The sequence below is a fragment of the Sebastes fasciatus genome, chromosome 10 (assembly GCF_043250625.1).
Source record: "Sebastes fasciatus isolate fSebFas1 chromosome 10, fSebFas1.pri, whole genome shotgun sequence".
NCBI classification, from domain to species: Eukaryota; Metazoa; Chordata; class Actinopteri; order Perciformes; family Sebastidae; genus Sebastes; species Sebastes fasciatus.
Genome location: NC_133804.1, coordinates 10,933,620 through 10,955,256, shown reverse-complemented (window position 1 = coordinate 10,955,256; position 21,637 = coordinate 10,933,620). Strand labels below are relative to the sequence as shown.

The 21,637-nt window shown below is 41.3% G+C and overlaps 1 protein-coding gene across 14 annotated transcripts in view; it reads left to right on the top strand.

The window, feature by feature from the left end:
• The first annotated feature begins 336 nt into the window (after positions 1 to 336).
• The window catches only part of tenm2a (teneurin transmembrane protein 2a), a 248,142-nt gene continuing 226,841 nt past the window's right edge, over positions 337 to 21,637 (top strand). For 8 of the 14 annotated variants that reach the window (XM_074648065.1, XM_074648064.1, XM_074648063.1 and 5 more), the window contains exon 1: positions 338 to 841. The gene's annotated coding sequence lies outside the window, so the exon portion shown is untranslated. Of the gene's footprint in view, positions 842 to 21,637 lie in introns of all 14 variants that reach the window. The other 6 variants (XM_074648059.1, XM_074648056.1, XM_074648053.1 and 3 more) reach the window with 3 other exon arrangements.

Below are 21,637 nucleotides of genomic sequence, written 5' to 3'. Positions count from 1 at the left end.
CATTACTTAGCTTTAAAACTGAGCCTTCTACAACCTAAAAATCGCAATTTTAAATGTTAATTTATTTCAAGAAATTAGTGGCATTAAAACAAATTGACAGCCCTAATTTTTTATCTTTTCAAAATAATGATAATATATTGATTACATTTGCAGTGATTTCCAGTTAAGGACCAGCATTATATATTACATGTTTTTTATTCTAATTGTTTAATTGATCCCTGCTGTGTCATCCCCTTTAGCTTGCAGTCAGTCAAGTCCACACAGTGGATTACTCTTCACATGCACTGGTAATGACCATTGACTTGGCTTTGGCCGTGAACGCGCGCTCCGCGAGCCTCGGTCATTCCTCTATAGGCTGCTGTGTGTGTGGATGGTCGCTCCCTGGATGCTGCTGCGCGCAGCCCTTTAACCGATCGGTCGTCTCTCAGGTCTGAAGAGAGAGAGGAATCAACGGAAGACGGAAAAACCTTTCGTCCGGTTTCGGGGTGCACCTTTTTCCCACCAGTCAGCAGCAGCTGCATGTTCACCTATAACGACCGAGACACCGCCACAGGAATGGATTGCTCCGTGTGATTTTGTGCAGAGATGTTGCACTATACTGGAAGCTTATAGCCTTTCCTCTCCATCTCCACCAGCTCTCTCTCTCTCACCTCACGCTGCGCGCAATAGCGGCTCGTCAGGACTCAGGACAGACGGGGCAAAAAGAAAAAGTGTGTAATAAACAAGTGTGTCAAGTCGGACTGTTCGATCTGAAGCGGAGGAAAAGTTCAAGTTGAAGAAGAAGAGGAGGGTTATGCAGTGAGTGCACCGCGCGCAGCTGGTTGGGGGAAAAAAAAAAAAGGTATGTGATATTTCCAAATCTATTCACATGGAAACGATGCTCATTACGCGTTTGTTTACTGTCAGGCTTGTGCGTCCACATGTGTTTTGTGTGCGCCATCACCACCATCACCATCAGTTGTCGTGGAGCCGTGACATTGAGGTGTAATCGGAGTAAGATTTATGGTTCCTCGTGTGAGCGTGCATGCACTTGACTTGGTCACACATGCACGGATCCTCTTCGCGTGTCCGCAGCGTCATTTTTGTCCAGCTGCTTTGGTTCATAGTTCCTTGGCTGGGATGACCTTATATGAAGCGGGTTTTTTTCGCGCACATCTGCATGGCAACACACATTATGATAGGCCTGCTGTGTGTAAAACAAAAAAAACACGTGTCCACAGGCTGTGCAGTGCTTCCTTTATGTAAAAGGGTCAAGGTGGAAATGTTGGAGCTGTCAGGAGCTCGGCTATAACCTTTAGCTCCTGACGCTCCTGACGCGTTTATGGCTCTACCGCAGCAACGGCGCAGCAGCAGCAGCATCCTCATCATCATCTCATCGCTCTCCTTACATGCATGCGTGATGAAAGTGAGTTTGCCCTTCAAAAAAAACAAAACAGATGCTTTCTAGTCATCATGACAAAAGATGGAGTTTACTGGTGGGCTTTTAATTGGCTGCTTGACCCGTCCACTATATACCGCTCCTCTTCCTCTCCTCCTCCTCTTCAGGACGCGCGGTCACATCAGCTCTGCGGTGCGTCGCCACGAGTTAATCTGCTCCAAAGCACCAATTGCTACACTGCACTTTGTGTTTTTTCTACAGTCTTTCTGTTCATTAATATTTCACCAGCTATAGCTCACATGCTGCCATATAGAAATAATGCATGGTGTTATGCTTTGCAGAAAATCAAAGATCCAGGCAGTGTGTAAGGTGCTGTGCTGAATTTTAACATCTGTCCTCTGCTGCCATGCTCTGTGTTTTTTTTCTTCTTTTTTTTGGTGACACAGAGAGGCTGAAAGCCACAGCCCAGCTGCCTCACCCCTGGAGCTGCAGCGAGGACCATAACGCTGCAGGAAGCTGTAGTTGTTCACTCAGGGCATTTGGGCACAAGTGTGACTCTTAGTTAAGGATTTAAAGCCATATGCTTGCAATAAGTTGATGGTTGCATTAGGGGAAAAAAACAACTTTTTGGAGTTTGTGTCAAGTAGGGCGTCAAAGGGATGAGACCCCACACACACACACACAGCTGTAAATCCCAGAGCCTGGCACCTTTGTGACATGAAAACACACGCAGATGCCGTGCAAGATCTCGGCGATGAGACGCCCCCCTTGGGGTTGGCACTTCAATCCAACTTGTACATATTCTCTCGGTGGCCCTTCTATCTCCTCCTCCACCTTTAGCTCTCTTCAAGGCTGCCTGCGTTTATGTGATCCCTCACGCTCTTTGATCTGTCTCCCACTTTCCATCCTCCATCTTGAGCTTTTGACAGGGGCATAGAAATCAAAAAAGACTCAGTTTTGGGGCGTCTGACACATTTAAATACATGCATACAGGAACAAGTGCACATTGTGTACTTTAATCTGTTTTACCCACACAGACAAGTGCACACACTCTTTAACCTGCCAAGTGTAATCATTGTGCCCAGTGTGTTTGTGTGTGTGTGTGTGTGTGTGTGTGTGTGTGTGTGTGTGTGTGTGTGTGTGTGTGTGTGTGCATATGTGTAGAGAACCACAGTCTTAAGTGCTAATAGGAGCTCACGCTGGACGGCAGCAGGCCGTGTCAACCGCAATCTCCAGACAAGCCCTCAGGGTGTCCCATTTGGCATGGCTACACACACACTCAGACACACACAAACAAGGCCTGAGAGGTTTAGACTTGACTCAAGGGTCTGAGCACCGCGGGTTCTCTGAGTCCACGTCCTTGCTGGACCTTCACAACTATTCAACAAGATTAACTCTGTGCTGTTACCATGGAGATATAGTTTTTTAGACACAAACTTTTATGTGAGCGGTGGATATTTTGTTAAAGAGGACCTATTTATGCTCATTTTCAGGTGCGTGCTTGTATTTTGGGTTTCTACTATAACATGTTTACATGCTTTAATATTCAAAAAACGCTTTATTTTTTCTCATACCGGCTGTTCCGCAGCACATCTTTTCACTGTCCGTCTGAAACGCTCCGTTTCAGCTCCTGCCCCGTCCCTCCCGTAAGCCCAGACTGCTCTGATTGGTCAGTTGGCCCACTGTGTTGTTGTCACCCGAAAAAAAAATCTTCTAACTCCTTCAGCTCCGCTCAAACTAGCTTTGTTTGAAGGCGTGCCAAACTAGCCGCCTGTTAGGTAATATGCTAATGCGTTACAAAAGAAAAGGCGGGACTTCAAGCCAGGCGTTTCAGGCAGTTCAGGATTAGTGTTTCTGTGGGGGAGAGTAACTCCCTTTGGCGTGGACTTTGGGGATTGTAACTTGGCAGACCTTTTACATGCACGAGAAACTATATGAAGGAAAGGGAAGAAGCACAAAAGCATAATAGGTCCTCTTTAATTCACACGTGAACATGACGAGAGAGTGAATCTCTTTCTGTTAATCTCTCCCTTCCTCTATGTGGGTTACGTATTTATACATACATTTTACCGCAACACCTGTGAGGCCCGGGAACGAGCAGCATCAATCTTCATTAGACTGAAATGAGGCTGGCCCCGTTGAATAAATGACCATCATTGAGTGTGAGTGTGTGTGTGTGTGTGTGTGTGTGTGTGTGTGTGTGTGTGTGTGTGTGTGTGTGTGTGTGTGTGTGTGTGTGTGTGTGTGTTGTAGCCCGCTCTGACCCAGCTGACAGATGACTGCAGTGATTTTCCAGGGTTCAGCAGATTAGAGGATTAAAGACTGAAGGCTTCACACAATAACTCTAATGCATACGCACACGCATACAGACACACACAAACAAACAAACGCCGTCGGGGCCGCGGGGCTGTTCAGAGGTCAGTGATATCCAGTGTGACCCCCCCTCCGCTGCGTTCCGTCCTGCGTTGTGCAGATAGCGCCGTCCACATTCACAAACAGATGGAAAACGGCATTAGAAGAACCTCAAGGGCCCAATTTCACTAATGTCATTTTCACACTACAGGCGCGACCCGTATTGGTACTGACTGAGCGCCCAGTTAATACGTTTTGTCCTTCCCAACCAATTCAGAACCCACTCAGTGTTAGATAATGAACCAGCGTAGTGGGCTGAATGTTTGTGGCCATGGCCGCTGCAATTTGGTTGCCGATTTAGAGCCAAATGTCCCTTTCAAAACACAAAACGGGCATCATTGTGTTCATTGTTTTTAAATTCTGTCAACTACATTGCAGCATGTTAACTGATGTCACAACAAAAAAGCTTCTTATACTGTACTGTATGTCTCTCGGGTGTAATTACCTGCAAAGTGCCGGTTATTTGTAGTACGATTTTATGTGTTGACTGCTTTGGTTTTGGGAGCAACTATTTGCAGCACAGCGTTTACGTTTTTTTTTCTTTACCTGGACTATTTAACAAGGTGTGAACGCCTCTGACAGTGCAACCATAGCAACATTAGCGAGTTTTAAAATACCTTAAATCCATCAGATTTAGTCTTGGGGGCTAAGTTTATACTTTTATTTTTTCATGAAGATGCTAGAGAGGATAAAGCACGCAATTATCCCCCAGCAGATCTACACACCTGCAGCTTAAAACCTCCTTTTTTGTGTTTTGTTTTTTAAGCCATTTTCACAAGCAGGTCTTGAATGATTCAGTGCTAAATAGAGTTGAGGGCATGATTGTTATTTTATCAGGTAAAATCATTTTTTGAAATCCAGCAAACACCGCCGGTGTACGGTACATTAGACCTTAACACCTTATCATTTGAGACAGAGCAGGATAGGTGGTAATGGAAGCAGAAACAACCTCTTGTCACTACTGATTAACAAAGAACGCTGACCTTTACAGAGAGGAGAGCTGGGTTGAAAATGATGGTCTTTGTGACAGAATACTGAGAGGGGGGGGTGACATTGTTTATACTGTTGCTGTAATTGTCAGCATACCGGTAAATGGAAAATACTAGCTTTGCTCTATTATAGGCTGCTCTGTCCGTCCTACTACCCTCTCAGCTATTTCACAAGCTCATGGCTTTTTTGAGCCAGAAATACAATCAACACGGTGTCATAAATCCAGATCCAGAAAAGAAAACTGCTGCAGGAATGGTTTCATTCCTATTATATGCTGCCCCGGTCTGCCCTCCTGCAGAGCAGCTTTTGGGTGGCATGAGATACAGCAGTGTCAGAAGGGCTTTTGATGAGAGAGGACCGGCTCAGTTTCCCCCTCCTCATTTCTACCGCGTCCAACCGGTTGTGCACCGCTCAACGTCCCCCTCCACATTTCCCTGCTCCGGCTGTCTAGTCCTCAATTTGATTCATTCATGCCTCATTGTCCTCTCTGTTTCATATTTCAACATTTCAACCCTCAACATTAATTGTGCTCCTTCGGGGGAGCTTTAGACATATGGAATAGCACGCTGTGGTTTTTCGAGAGGCTAAAATTACAAAGACTCGCTGATGAAGGAGCAAATCACATTAATTGCAGTAATTGATTAATTGGTGGGTAGATGATAGGAAACCACAGAGTTGATGACATCTCCCATAGTTTTCGGAAGAATTGTGGCTTGGGTTTTGATAAAAGTGAAACTAAAAGGATGTTTTACTTTTTTTCCTCTCTTAAAGCTAGGATTGGTAATGTTCTTCAAAAACGTTTTTGTTATCTGTATTTTGTTATCTCTTTACATCCCGACTACAATCAATGAATCAAATGCTCTGAGAAAAAAAAAAGGGAAAAAACCCGGTATTTGTGGCTGTCGCAGGATAAACCCGTCCAATCATTTAATTCGGGCCTCCATACCTGTCTACCTGCGAGCACCCTGCCTGTGCCCTCATTGGGCGTCACCAGTCTTCAACGAGCTGCTGGCTTGACAGCTGTGAGTACTAACAATAGCCATGTTTGTTGTTTATGTTCATAATGATAATTTTGGGGGAGGAGTGGCTTTGGAGGAAGGCCTGAAGGGACGGACTGTCAGTGTTGCCAACTTGGCGACTTTCTCGCTAGATTTAGCATATTTTGGAGCTAGTGCTTCTAGCTACTTTAATTGGAAAAGAGTTGGCAACATTAGGCTGGGATCATTTTAAAAATGCAGTGTACTCTTGCTAGTTTCTCAAGATTACCAACCCTAGCTTTAAGTGAACCGATACTTAGGTACCAAGTCGATGCCCAAATTCTGAAAACGTGACGGTAATCGTTTTTCTACGGTGGCACCATCAGGGCTTGAGTCTAACGGCGTCCTGTCGCCCTGGGGACGGTAGAAAAAATGTCTTTGGGACTCCGTAAACTCACTATTGACGCGTCTTGTGGACGCACCCTATTTTTCCTAATGCTACATTGTGAACACCAAATCCACGTTGAAATCTGCAGGATGAGAGCTAGTAAACATTAGCCATAAGCTCCATGCAGGACTGTGTTGCTTACTGGCTGCTAACAGCTCATGTTAACAAGCTCTCGTCCTGCCGATTTCAACACGGGAGCTGCCAGTGATTTATTTTTTACTATACAGTAAAAATGAGTATTGGACAAAGGTAAAGTCTAACCTCTAATCATGATGAGTTCAAATGTAATCTTGTAAAATGTACTTTTGGGCAAGAAACTTGAATAAATTCAGTTGTTTGAAGGAGATGTCTTCATAGCAATATTACTGTTTAACTTCCTTACAAAAACCAGTATGCAAACGGTTTTAAAGGAGTGTATGTTGAAGTATAATGTATTTATTCTTTTTGCTTTTGTTTTTTACTGTGGTATCGAATTGGTATCAAGAATTGTGGAATCTCACTAGTATTAGTATCAACTACTAAATACAATTCTGGTATTGTTACATCCCTAACTGAACAATACTTTGTGCAAGCCATTTTTTGGATGATTGCATCAATTGATTCGCCCGATCACATATAACCAAAACAATTAGTCATAATTCTGCTGTATCCCCCGTTATGACAATTATAATGTATCAAGATATTAAAGATAACATTTCACTTTTGCCAAACAGTTTGGAAAGATGCCTACCTCCCTCAAATCTTGTTTTTCTGGATGAGAAGAGAAGTTGGTGTGGTTACTTTGTGGCAGCCTGTGGGTTGTGTATGATTTAATCAAGGTAAACACAGTGGATCGTAGCGTGTAATGCACTGCCACCAAAATAAAGCCCCAGATATCTCTTTATTGGAACAACGATTCTCAAAATTGCCGCCAAGACACATATTAGACGTCGAATTAGCCAGCGCGACTCTAACTTAATGTGAAAACAATTTTGAATAGGCTACATAATAGTCTGACATTTTTTTGGAGACAGCATTTAGCAAACATTACTGTGTCTTTATGCATTCCTGTATTGGCTCCAGCTTTCAGATTCACTACATTTGAGTATTGTCGGTATGTTGTTTGTTTTTTCTTACACTAACATGAAATCTGAATGCCATTCAGAGCACGTTCCTTCCATTAGTCCCTTACATTACATACTCTTTATGACCTTGACGGCCTATAGTTCTTTCAAGGAGCTGTAGCTCAGACCACAATGCTCAATGCAGTGCGATGTGTGTTCGCATGTGTGCGACTTGTGACGCCCGGCATTCGCTGTGCTTTAGAGAAAGTGACGCGTGTGGAGAGCAGCCTTCATCTTGGATTACCATGCTCATGGATCCTGTGGGTTTTTTGTGCTGGAAGAGATGGCAGAGTGGGATGATATTTACTACATCTGTCTGACAGCTGACCGACTGGTTTTAACTCATCCTCCTCACATGCCCGTGGTGCTTTGTTGTGAGCTTCCTGGTTGCATTTAAGTTGAGCAAAAATAAAGTCTCTAACTCATGTGCCTACTTGCACATTAACTCGGGGATAATGGCCAGCACCAAGTCTTTTATCATGGACCAACCTGGTGTGAGGCCATCAGTAACTGATTTCAGTGGATTATTTAGGGGAAACTACCAGAAACAAGAGACAGCTAGAGGTTAAAAAGATTAGCTGATGAATCAAAAATGAATCTGCAAGTAGTTTGATAACCATTTCAATCATTTGTTTGAGCTAAACTGTCAAACATGTTCTGGTTTTAGCTTCTCAAATGAGCAGATTTGATGCTTTTCTTTAACATATATGATAGCTAACTGAATATTTTATGGTTTTGAACTGATTCTTGGATTAAACAAACAATCTGAAGAAGTTATCTTGGATTTGGGAATTTCTTTTTTTAAATTTTAATTAGGAAAAGACAATGGTTGCGTCCGAAATTCCACACTAACATGCTATTTAGTAACAGTATGTGAGATATTTTAGTATGTCCGAAACCTTAGTATTAAACCAATAGTACGCAAGTTGCATACTATTTCTGGTGAAATATTAGAGTATGCAACGCTGGACACTTCGGCAGCATAAATATCCCACAATGCAATGCGGTAGTGACGACAACGTTCATAGCAGACGTTGACGGACAGCTCCGTAACATCAATAACGCTTCAATTTAACTCACTTTGCTCAGCGTAATTTATATTTTAAATTAATTCAGACTTTAAATCCACAAAAACGTTGTTTAGTTCACATGAGGTTGGCACGGGTCACCACGGCTACACGTCTCCAACCAGCAAGGAGGCTTTCAGGAAGTGACGACATTAATTACTGCTCAGTGCGTCCGAAAAGATAAATACTACCGTTTATTCACACAAAAGTATGATATACGAAAGTACACCTATTAAGTATGGAGTGCATAGTATGCAATTTCGGACTAAGCCAGAATCAGTGTGTACAAAACTTTTCAGATATTTGTACTTAACACCCTTTTCCAGGTTTTATATACGTGTACAGTATATACTGTATGCAAATACACGAAAGAGGCATGCGCATGCTGCAGTTCCTGTGTCATAAGTCAGTCCTCTGGAGAACTGTAGGTCTTCCATCTTCACTTCATAAAGTATGTAACCATGTATACCCTTCCACATTTAACGCATCTACACATCAATATTCATTTGCATACCCATACATATACAGCCTACATGCCCATGCTTTCTTACACTGTATATGCCCATCCACCCCTCTATTAAAGATGTAACTACTGTATATACATTAGAACCAAGGGAGCTTACATTTATTTCACAATATTCTCTTCGAGAAGAGGGAAGGAAAATGAAACATCCGTGGACTCATACAAAGTCTGCTCGTATTGGGGTTATAAATTCGATCCATTTATTCCAAATCTGGTCAAATTTGCCTTTTTGGATCCTCAAAGAGAAAGTCAACTTTTCAATTTTAAATATTTCAAAAATGATTCCACACTAATCATCCAGTGTAGGTGTTGCTAGATGTAGCTACCTTCTCGTGATTGATTTTTTACTTGCCACCAAAAGCTTTGTATGCCTCCTCAAAAACAGAAAATGGCCCAGATAAACAGTTTCCAAGTTCAGGGGTATTTGAGTCTTGAATACAGTGGGACTTTGGGAATTTCATTGGGCACTTTTTCTGCCCATTTTTAAACTAAATGATTAATCAATTAAGCAGTAAAATAATCAATAATGAAAAATATCATTGGTTGTATCCCTAATGGCCTATTGAGTGACACGTTCCTCCAGTTAGGTGCTCATCATCTGTTAGTTGAAAATACACCTGCTGGGGTGCAAACTGGGTGAAGGCTGATCCCTTTGTGAAGTAGTTTTGGTCCCATTGAAGATGCAAAGCAAAGCGCCCATTGAGCCTTTCCAGGCCACAGTGAGTCAAACTGAATTTCCTGGCTGACAATGCAGAGCTAGCTTGTATAAAAAGTAACCTTGGTCTGTTGGCCCCGCAGTGCAGGGTTTTCTTTTAAAACTGCTTCCCATCAGTGTGGAGAGGCCGGCGAGTGGTCGCCACTACAAATTACAAACCCTCCTGCCTCTTCTTTCCTGTCTCTGTTTGGAGAAATACAGTGAAAAGTAGACTTGTCCTCTGCTGCCCTTAAGAGGAAGGTGTGGCCGGTTGAGTCATGCTCAAACACACTGCCGATTCATCGCTCAACCCCACAGACCCAGTCGAGCCCTGACGCCTTTGCTGCTTCAGACGGGGCGTGTTGTTGAGGAAATCACTGATGATGCTTGAGGATCTTTTGTGGCCGTGAACTTGCTTAATATCTTTGGCCTTCTGCATTTCTAAGTACACTTCAGCTGAGGTTGCATGCGGGTCTGCTGCAATCCTGACTAGTCGAGGACATATCAACTAAGGGTCACATCCAAGCAAATACACACACAAGCACACACGCTAGCAATTACTGTGGTTTCTCCATTTACTGTACTCCAACTCCCCTACTCTTGATTTGTGGGATCGTTCAATTCCATGCCTTTCACAGCCAATGGAATAACCACAAACTCTCTGCGGCAGCCAATGAATTGAGGAAATGTAGTGTACCTTCACCCCCTCTGTTGCTTATCCCCTCTTTCTCTCTCTCTCTGTCTCTCTTTCTAAGCAGACATGCCTAGTTACAGTCTAAAATGGCCTTGTGAAGGAGGACGCGAGTTAAGATGGCATCCCCAGAGACTTTTCAGAGAAGTAATTTAATAAACTGTGATATTTTCCCACTCCACAAGGAAAAGGGAATAGGCTCAGAAAAGTAATGAAACTCAGCTGTTGAATTTTTAATATTACAAAATCAATTTCCTGTACTTGAACATAACCGAGGAAGGCTCTTTTCTTCTACCTGAGTTGCACAATGCACAGTGATAGCACTGACTTCCGGCTAGCGTCCCACTGAAATCAGAGTGGTCTAAAGGTTTGATCCAAACATTTGTTCAGCAGCTTCTCTTGGCTCCCACCTGCTCTTGAACATTTCACTAACAGCTTGTAAGTATATACGGATGTACTTGTTCATTAATAATAAAACTATGAGGGCAAAAAAGCACAATGGTGTAAAATACGCATTCAATGTGCTCTCATGACTTTCTCCAGCTGTTTTGGCATATTCAGATTTGATCATATCATCATGATATGACCAACTGAAAGTCAATAAGTAAGGGATAATGTACAGCGAGCCGGTTATTATTGCGAAATGAACCTTGACAGGGTCTTGAATCACCCTGAAGGGGTTAATTTCCCAATAATGACCCGCTCGCTGCACATTATCCCTCTTATTACACAGCTACTTACATAAGAAATCAATAATTTGACACAAAAACGGTCCGCCAGAGTCCGACATCAGAACTGGGCCCATAGCAACGGACTGTTATGCATAGCAACGGTCTGCTATAAAAATTAATAATAGACTAGATTGCCGTAATTGACCAATCAGAATCAAGTATTCAACAAAGCCATGTAATAAATCATTTTACTGAATTGTCTCTCTCCGCTACTTTCAGGCCAAATCTAATGGATTCCTGTTATCCTAGGACTTTGGTTCATATTGGATGATTTTGTAACATGTGATTTACGTTTATTGCCAACATTGAGTGCCATTCAGCTTTGTCCTTTATGGAGTAAATTGGAATATAAGCTGGTGATCCGGTGGTAGATGGACATGTAGCTCATCTGCCTTCATACAACTGTATGGAGTTTGCGTCCCATAATAGACCAATTTAGTTTCCCATTGCCACAATTTGTCTAATCTTACCATCCCATAGTTGCCATGTGCCAAAATTGTATAAATAAAAAATTGCATTGAAGTTTTAAAAAGGTTGTTATGTAAGGGATAATGTACAGCGAGCCAGTCATTGTTGTGCAAGAATTGGGTCTCTTATCGCCCTGAAGGGGATTCTTTCACAACAATGACTTGCTAGCTGTACATTATCCCGCTTGTTACACAGCTACTTACTGAAGAAATCAATATTTTGACACAAAAATGGTCCGCCAAGAGTCCGACATCAGAGCTGCGCCCATAGCAACTGTCTGCTATACATAGCAACGGCATGTTATAGAGAAATTACCGACCGCAGAACGCCTTGATTGACCAATCAGAATCAAGTATTCAACACAGCCGTGTAATAATCTAATATAAATGTTCTGTCTGGTAATAGAGTTGGATTAACAATTTAGCAAGCTAGCAAGTGGGTAACTTAATGCAATAAATGCAAAGGCATAAAGACAGAGGAAAAAAATGAGGCCGTTGGGAATATCAAAATGATTATAATGAATTATAAAAAGATGAGGAAAAACAATACAGTATAAGACTAAAATTACAATATATTCACTTATTATGCACTGAAAAATGCACTTCCATGGCCTCCGCCATTTCTGACAACGTCAACAAACACCTCACAAGTCGTGAACTCGGACCTTTCAGAAACTTACCACAAATCTAGTGGCAGAATTATTCTTATGGGCTCAAAGCATCCATTACACCTACAGTTTGATTTCCTGGTTTCCTCCCAAATTTTGATTGAAAGAATTACTCCCATTGTTATATTTATTCTGTCAACGATTTCGTCATTATCAGGCTTCAATATATCTGACCGATCATTCGATTGGACTCCGGTGTTTGATAAGTAGCTCTGTTTCCTAGCTTTCACGCTTCTGTCAAGGCTGTTGGCTGTTTGTTTACTGCAGATTTGCAATGACACTCCTTTTACCCTGACTCCACTGCTACGTGTGGCAGAGAGAGAGAGAGAAAGAGAGAGGTCAGGTGATGATTTATGACCGCGATGCTGCATTCCAGCACAGGATGATTAATCTCTTCTGGGAACACTTCACGAGTACAAGTTTAACCTACCTCGGCCTTGCACACGCATGCACGCACACACGCCGGTGCGCACACGAAAAACACAAACACGCTCTGCATGCCTGACAAGCAGGACATAAACGCAGGGGCAGAGTGCATGTGGTGCTTTCGTATGCAATTCATGTGCAACTATACCCCCCCATACACGCACACACACACACACACTCGCACAACAACACATACACCCATCCTCTCTTTTCGTCTCAGCCTCCCTTGTTCATTCTCTCCTTTTTCTCTCTCCTCACTGACCTCAGTGGTGCAATGTCTCACATTCACCCCTCTCCTCTTTCGCCTCGTCCATTCATCACAAACAGTCACAGATGCTCACACTCGCACAAGGAGAGAGGGAACGGTAGGGAGGGAGGGGAAGTGTGAGAGAGCATGTGTATAAGGCCATTTGGCTCCAGTACTAGTGAGCATAAGGCTATAGGATTAGTGCTGCTAGGTGCTAAAAGCTCCGACGTCTTAATAAGCACAGAGAAAGGAAGGGACCGGCCGTATCAGTGTGACACAGCTGTGTGTCTCCGTGTGTGTGTGCGCACAAGTGTGCGTATTCAGGTGCTCTGCGCAGGTACAAATACTCAGTATTGTCCTGAGCCGGCACATCGAGAGGATAAGTGTAAATACCTCAGGCTGCATCTGAAGCTCTATTACTTGAGCACACTTCAACGAATCGTTGCACAGTTATACTCATTGAAACACAGAGGGTGGCTGAACACATCTTTATTGTAATGAAGTCATTTATTGTAATGGAGAGCATTTACAGTCAACTGTAGCTTAGATTCCTACGCTTTTGTCATTAAGGCTTCTCTGTCTTCTCATCAAGCCTGCTCTCTCTCTCTCTCTTTCTCTTTCTCAGTTTGCGTCTCTATCTCTCTGGTGACCAGCTTTAGCCTGTGAACACAGTGACCTTCTCTCTCTCCTGAGAGCGGGGTTTTTATAGGAATGGAATTTGCAATTTTTTAAAGAACATACTGTGGTTGTGCAATTAAAGGTTTTTTAAGCAAGGCCTCATGTCCTCTGGCATATAAAGTATGATTTATCACCGTGCAAAGAAAACAACAAAAGAGAAATGCAGTAACCGCACGACAACATGATTGATAACATGAAATTACAACCAATTATAATGCATTTAAAAGATGGAGAGTAAGTTAAGTAGTTGTTAAATTGAGAGACAATCAACTTGATTTGAGATTTGTGCTTATTATAAGCTTTATAATGAGCATGTCAACACGCCTATATCTCTAGAATGTTTACATGGAGCCTTATGTAGGCTGACTCTGCTGTCATAAAATGTCTTGCTTTGTCAGTACCCATTAAGACAAATGTGTGTATTTATTATACTAAAGTTGGAATCCTTAAGCTTTCAGTCCTGGCTGACTTGGGACACCTGTGTTTTACTGGTGGTAACAAGTGTGGTGTAATACTACAGGAAACATCGAGCAGCCACTGATGGAGAGCCACTGGTGTGTTTATAGTGCAGCCAAACAAACGCATATTTTAATAAAGAAGTCAGTCAAAAATAATGGCACCTGCAATCTGATTTCATGCTGCGCGTAACGCGAGTAGAAGGAGTTGGTAACATTGCTGAGGAGTTGGAGGTGTGCAACCTGTTACTTGCAACTCTTATTCTAAATATTACTCCCTGCAATATTTAAAATCCACTGTCAAATGTGCAGAAAATGTCCGTTATCTTGTTTTGTAGATGCATTTTTGACAAACAATACACTGTGTTTCCTGCAGCTGCAATAAAAAACACCCAGTGTTTCACGAATTGGATGCCTTTTAATGTGGCACAGTAGCAGTAACTCAATACAGCTCTGATCAGGCTGTAAGAGAGTGAACAGTAAACAGTTAATATTATAGAGTTAAAGTCAAAATATGAATGTGCCTGTTGGCAACAGAAGTGGCGTTTTGCCCTAGCTATCCAGATGAGTTAGCAAAAAACTGCAGCATCAAAATGTCTGGTTGTTGCATGTTCGATTGTCAGAATCGATATTCCATCAGAGGACTCAAGTTCTACAGAATTCCGACAGAATCACGACAGTTTCAGAGCAACCGGCGCCGTGTATGGCTGCAAGCTATTAAACGTGTTGACTACCACTGGACTGAGGACACGATCAAAAATGCTTGTGGTTGTAGTGAAAGGGGAGAAAATTACAGTAAAGCAGAAGCAGAATTCATGCTTGCATAACAACTATATCATTAAGCTCTGAATGTTTACAATAACAATTTGGCCAATGCCAATACTGATGTTTTTGTTGTTGTTTTTTTTGTTTCTGCTGTTATTTTATTCCCCTTTTGTGCCACGGAAACATTTTCATTATAAAAAAAATAACTGAGCCGTTTTAAAGTCATTCAGCATTTTATTACACTGTCTTTGAAAAAGCACAAATCCAATCATACAAATTAATGAAACAACCTTTATTATAACCTTCTTTCAAATGAAAAATATTCTTTCTAATTATAAATAACTGCTTCAAAAGCTTTTTTAGCTGCAATACAACTACCTACTCAATGAGAAGAATGTTTCAGTACTTACACAGCCCTACAAAAACATTTGTTTCGTGAAACATAACTTAAATGTAATTAAATGTAAAAGCGATTACAAACATAACACAGTGTTTACCACACATGGACTTTACTTGAGCAGGCCACCCATATATTAACGGCTGCCCAAGTAAAGCCTATTTGGTGACCCGTTTTATCCTTTTTATTTTTTTAGAACGACGCCATCTGCAATCGATTAACTCGAGGAGTAGTAGAACGCTGCTGGAAAGTGAATGGAGAGCGCAAAATTGATGCCTCAAAATAGATAAACATCAGCCACTGCCATCAGCGAATGTCATCTGATTTGCTGATAGGCCAATGGCAGTGAACAAGGCAAATATCGATACCGATGTTCGGCCGCTTATTAGGTCCATCCCTACTAGCAAGCCTACAACACAAAATAATACTGACCCTGCCATGCGTGTACAATTCCCTGAAATGACGTAGTTTTCTGGTTTGTTAATTATAAAAATCTCACCAAATCTCAGACACAGTGGTCTTGTGTCCTTGTCTTTGGCTATTTCTGTTTGATTTATGATTTCAAGACACAAAACTCTGAGTCTGTTATTATGGTATTTGACGTTCTGTACATGACCACAGATAACGCAGTCGTAAGCATCTAGTGACTTGTATACTCGTAGTTTCTCGCTGGCTTCTCCCCCACCACATACGTGTATATATCTGGCCACTTGCTAATGTATTCTCCACCATTCACTAATAGCACACGGATCTGGAAGTCGGTAACCATTTGTCAAAGTCAATTTGTTTAGTTGGCATTCGCAATCTTTGGTGGTAAATGCCCTATGTCATCATTGTTTACAAACTGTAAAAGCAAAGCTGGATTACATACATGCATTGTTTCCCATGTATCCCTTGCCTGTGTTAAGGAAATCAAATGAGGAAATGGCGGACCCCGCCACTAACAATGAAAACAACTACACCGAGAGGTAATTACAGAGTGTAAATACATTATTAAATTATTCCTCAAAAAATGTCAACCATAAATAGTTAATTTAAAATTGTAATTATTAATAATAATAATAATAATAATAATAATAAATTAATAATACAAAATGGGGGTTTGATATGAGAATCTTTAAACTGTAAATTTTTTCAAATTAATTTCAGAACCTTATTCATAACCGATCCCTGATGCTAAATCACATGCAGTCATTAATGCACTAAAAGCTGCACATCACATTCACATACAGTAACAGAGCAAACTCCTTCTCCATACATCTATCCGTACTGCTACTAACTGCAATTAAATGGGCAGCATCTTGTACTAGATTGCAACCTATTTCATTAACTAATGACTATCCTTATCATTATGCCTATAGTCCCAGGCATTTAAACATACATTTAATCAGCTCTTCTATAATGGCACCGATAGTACTGAACACGTTACGCCTCGGCTACATACATACTCTTCATACTGGGGACTTTTGCATTTGCCCTGCTCAATATAAGATGACTTTCAGATTACATAGATTAGTCAATAGATTAACTGAACTGCATAATAAGCCTGTAATACATTGACATGTCAGTGGAAGATGAATACCACTTGGCAAAAGAATGTCTCGTAAGTCATATCTAACTTAAACATACACGCACAAATGCTCGTGTGCAAGTAGGGGTCTTAATCCTTTATCTAGCACCAGCTCAATTTACAACATAGGCGGTGTCTATACTCACATGTGAGGACTGGGGAGAGCAAAAGAGTACTGTATGATGGAGAGAGAATGAGAGGGAGAGTAATGTAATCCTTTGTGAAAGTGCTATCATATCACCCAACCCCACTCAATCTCCTCACCAGCTACAGAATAGATGAATGTCCTGGATGATTCTAATCTCATCACACACACATGTAGACACACTCGCACAAGCCCATGCAGAGAATGACTTGTCCACACCATTCATATTTGATGTTCACAAAGAGGCGGTGAATAGTAATAATACGAGCGGATGTTGTTGTTGTGATTGTGCTTGAACATGCCCTCTGAGACATTTGTGTGTGTGTTTGAATGTGTCTTCTCGCTTGCGAGTACGGTGTGTGTGAATGTGTAGGAGTTACATTTATAACGTCTGGTCAGGACATCCGTACTTAAAGGCTAATTCCTCAGCTTTTAATTGCGACCGGGTGTCGCCTCGCCTTAAGGTTTCTTTTTGTTTGTGTCGTGTCCCGAGTCTGACGGGCACCCGGTGTGATGTTACGTCGTGGATAATAAGGGCATGCCACATCACTGTGTGTGTGTGTGTGTGTGTGTGTGTGTGTGTGTGTTTGTGTAGTCAGAGTGGTCTAGACTCCAGACGTCTTCTAGTCCACTCCACTGTCTTCTTAACGCCGCTATCACTCCACATTGATTTAAGAATATGTCTGTAATCGAGGAGAGAGGCCTGATAAGGACTGGAGGATGGGTTCTGGAGACGACGTGTTTGAGTCGTACTGTGAACTTATCTGGCTCTTTCAAGTTTGAATTGTTCCTTTTGAAGCACGTTGTGTTTGATGTTCACATTCACAGAGATTTACCTCTGCTTGATTAAAGGTTTATTCCAACTTTTGTAGCCATACTTGAGACACCATGCTTATTCAATTAATGTGTGTTTAAGGCGACTTAACTGATCAAGGATCCTTAGGGACACCTATTGGACAAAAAACATGGAATATACTGATTTACTGCTATACTCATTTTACATTTGTGCAAGAGGTTGCATATCCCACCCGCTGTTATCTGCTCATAATGTGCGTTAATAGTCGTTATACGCCTCATACATGTGGGTCAGTAGGGACCTGCTACACCTACTACATTATGAAAGCAAAACTTGAAACCAACACATTCTAACACGTAAAACTGAATGAAACGTGAACCTTGTTTAGGTTTAGGCGATAAAACCATTTAGTTAAGTTTAGGGAAAAACATTGTGTTTTGGCTAGTGGGCTACCCCCGGTTCTGAGAAGTGAAGCCAATGTGGAAGTGCCTTAAACTTTCATTCTCTCTAACAGCCAGCAGGGGGCGACTCCTCTGGTTGCAAAAAGAAGTCTGATTGTATAGAAGTCTATGAGAAAATGAGCCTACTTCTCACTTGATTTATTACCTCAGTAAACATTGTAAACATGAGTTTATGGTCTCAATCGCTAGTTTCAAGTCTTCTTCAATACAGCATGATGTTCATTTAGTAAATTATGGTCCCATTTAGAGTCAAATAGACCATAAAGCAGGGTATGCTTTAGGGCGTGGCTACCTTGTGATTAACAGGTCGCTACCACGGCGTTGATCGGTCTGGGTGTTGTCCGTGTTTTTGTGTTTTCAGTTCATGAAAGTTAATTACAACATTCTTGGTTGCCTGAAATTGTCTTATTCAGAGTTCAGTTGTACTTAACTCCACCCTCTAGAGTCACTTCTGGTTGCAAAAAACTTAGATAGCCACGGCCAAATACCAAGATGGCGACAGCAAAAACGCCGAACTTGTGTCTTCAAAATGGCAGTCCACAGACCTATGGATGACGTCACGGTAACGTCCACTTCTTATATACAGTCTATGGTTTTGGCTAAAATAAGTACATTTGAAAAGTAAAAGTGAAACTTAAGATTTAAAACTACATGTTGTAAGTTTCACACCTCCACCCATTATGGAGTTTCACGCCATCTGTGCTACAGCGACTGACTTCCACTTTTGCTCCTGTCATAATTACTACAGTCGCTAGAGCTTGCAGTCGTCTTCTTGTATTCCTTCTTTTGGTGATCAACCATGTGAATAGATGATAAAACCTACTGGTGGGTGTAGCAGGCCCCTACTGACCCACATCTATGAGGCTAATAACCACTTATAATAATGATAACCTGATAACAGCCTAATCGGCTGCACCCACAGTGTTTTAAATTTCAAAAGTAAATATAAAATGCTATTATTTTTCTGTTTTATACGGTCAAACAGTGACTGATTAGGCAATCGGCCACAGCAGCTGGAATAATTATGTTGTTAACTTGTTACAGTGTCAGTTGATTATGCTATTTGACTTGAGAGTCAGCCATGTTGCAGCCAAATTAGGTGCTTAATAAACAATTATTAGTCCTGCTGCTACCTGCAAGACGGGAGTTGATAGCTTTTCTTTTTCCTCAAGTAATTTAGGATCTGGAGTGAAGTGAACACTGGGTGATGTGACACCTCTAATATAATCAAATCCTCCATGTTTTTTTTTTGTTTATTCGAACACATTTGGATGCATGAAGTCACATTACACAATTAACTCTTTGCTGTGATAAAGAGCAAAATTGGTTTTCAACCAGAAATGATTAAATTTTCCTCTGCATGGTTTCTAACTAATACGGGGTTTGAAAATTAAATTCCACAGCTTTAACCTTCCCGTGTTTACTAGCTTGCTTTTACTACAGGGCTGCTGAATTTAGACAAAAGGAACACGCCTTTTGGCTGTCATAAAATTCAGAATTTTGTCATTGATCATCATACATCTTTTACAAAAAAACGAAACCCTTATTATAATACCAAACATGCTTGATTGTGCCAGGATTGTCAAAATGAGAAAAAGACTGTGTCCTACCTTTTATGTGCCGAGACAGCACAACTCAGTGATTAGACTCTAAATTGGAAATTTCCCAAAAACTGAAATCACTTGATCATCTGGTGTAAGGTCAGCATAAGATATGTGAAAAGGCTTTAGTGCAATTTTGGTAGTAAAATTAGGACTTTGCCTCTAACTACTCAGACTTGTCTTAGAGCAAACACTCGCATCCTGTGTTATTTTCATGGATTTAGTTTCATGGATTTTCATGGATTTAGTTTGTGAAGGCGCACCGACATAATCATTTAAACTGCCTTCATGTTTATTATGTCTGCTGGTATTTCATTTTCCTCCGCGTGGATTTTATAGCCCGGAAAGGAGCTAAATCCAGTGAGAGTTTGAAGCAGAATGGGAATAGTGATTAAATCAGGGGCACAGGAGCATAGATTGGGGGATCCTGTGGACTCACTGGACAAAGCAGATCATGCAGTGCATCTGAGATCTCAAGGACGTTGTGTGTCTGTGGCTGAAATGATTACAAATCTGAAAACGGCACAACAGAAAGCATCAATATTAGTATTAAAGAGGACCTAATATGCTTATTTTCAGGTGCATATTGTATTTGGGGTTTCTACTAGAACATCAAAAAACACTTTATTTTTCCCATACCGGCTGTGCTGCAGCACCTCTTTTCATCCTCTGTCTGAAACGCTCAGTTTGAGCTCCTGCCCCGCCCTCCCAAAAAGTCCAGTCTGCTTTGATTGGTCAGCTGGCCCTCTCTGTTGTGATTGGTCAACCGAACCAAATTCTTCGGACTCTGCTCCAGCTCCTCTTTAACTAGCTTTGTTTGAGGGCGCACCAAACAAGCTGCTAGGCAGGCATTATGCAAATGTGTTACTTGGTGACATCACCACGTTACGGAAGAAAAGGCGGGGCTTCAAGCAAGGCATTTCAGGCAGTTCAGGCACAGTGTTTCTGTGGGGGAGAGTAACTCCCTTTGGGGTGGGCTTTGTAGCTTTGCAGGCCTTTAACATTGTTGTAAAATAAATCCCAACAGGGCGATGCGGCACAACAATGACCCGCTAGCTGTACATTATACCGCTTCTTACTTACTTAAAAAATCAATAATTCAAAATGCTATAAAGAAATAACAGACCGTAGAACGCTGTGATTGACCAATCATAATTGAGTATTCATCAAAGCCGTGTAATAAATATATATAAGACAACAAGAAAAGGGAAAAAGCGCAAAAGCACAATGGGTCCTCTTTAAGAAAATGACATTTCTGCCTTTTATAATTGAAATAAGCACCTTGTTTGTGTTAAACATCAATTTCTACAAAATATTTGTGTCAAATTTGTACCAATATGATGTTGTGTTACACATTCTGATGTGATCTCTGTAGCACACCCAGGTACTGTCAGTTAGATGATGTCAAAAGCCGTTAACATCAACCTCACTCACCACTTGATTCCTAGATCAGCTCTGACAAAATGCTTTATTTCCTGTCATGCACAAATCTGTGACTGAAGTTTTGAGGGTAAAGCTTTGAAATCCGGCATACTGATACATCGGTAACATTTTCATTGTTATGAACAACATTACATTCGTCTCCTGAGTTTTCATTGACCAGACACTTCAATATGTTTGGCACATATAATAGCTATTGTATGGGGGAGAAGAAGAAGAAATTAAAATGAAACTAAAATATATGAATGTAGAGAATAAGGTACCGTCAGCGTTCTTGTGGATGTTGTTGCTGATGAGTTTCACTCTATATGTTGACGTGTGTTGTATCTGTAAATTCCATCCCTCATAAAAACACGTAAAAATGTGAATACTAAACAATAATAATTGTAAAAATAGAAGAAAGAATCAGCAAAAACAATAATTTGACTTTGTTGAAGACGTGTTTTTGTTCCACAGCGAGGATTACGGCAGGGCTTTTAAACTGTTAGATTCCCGCTGCTTTTTAAT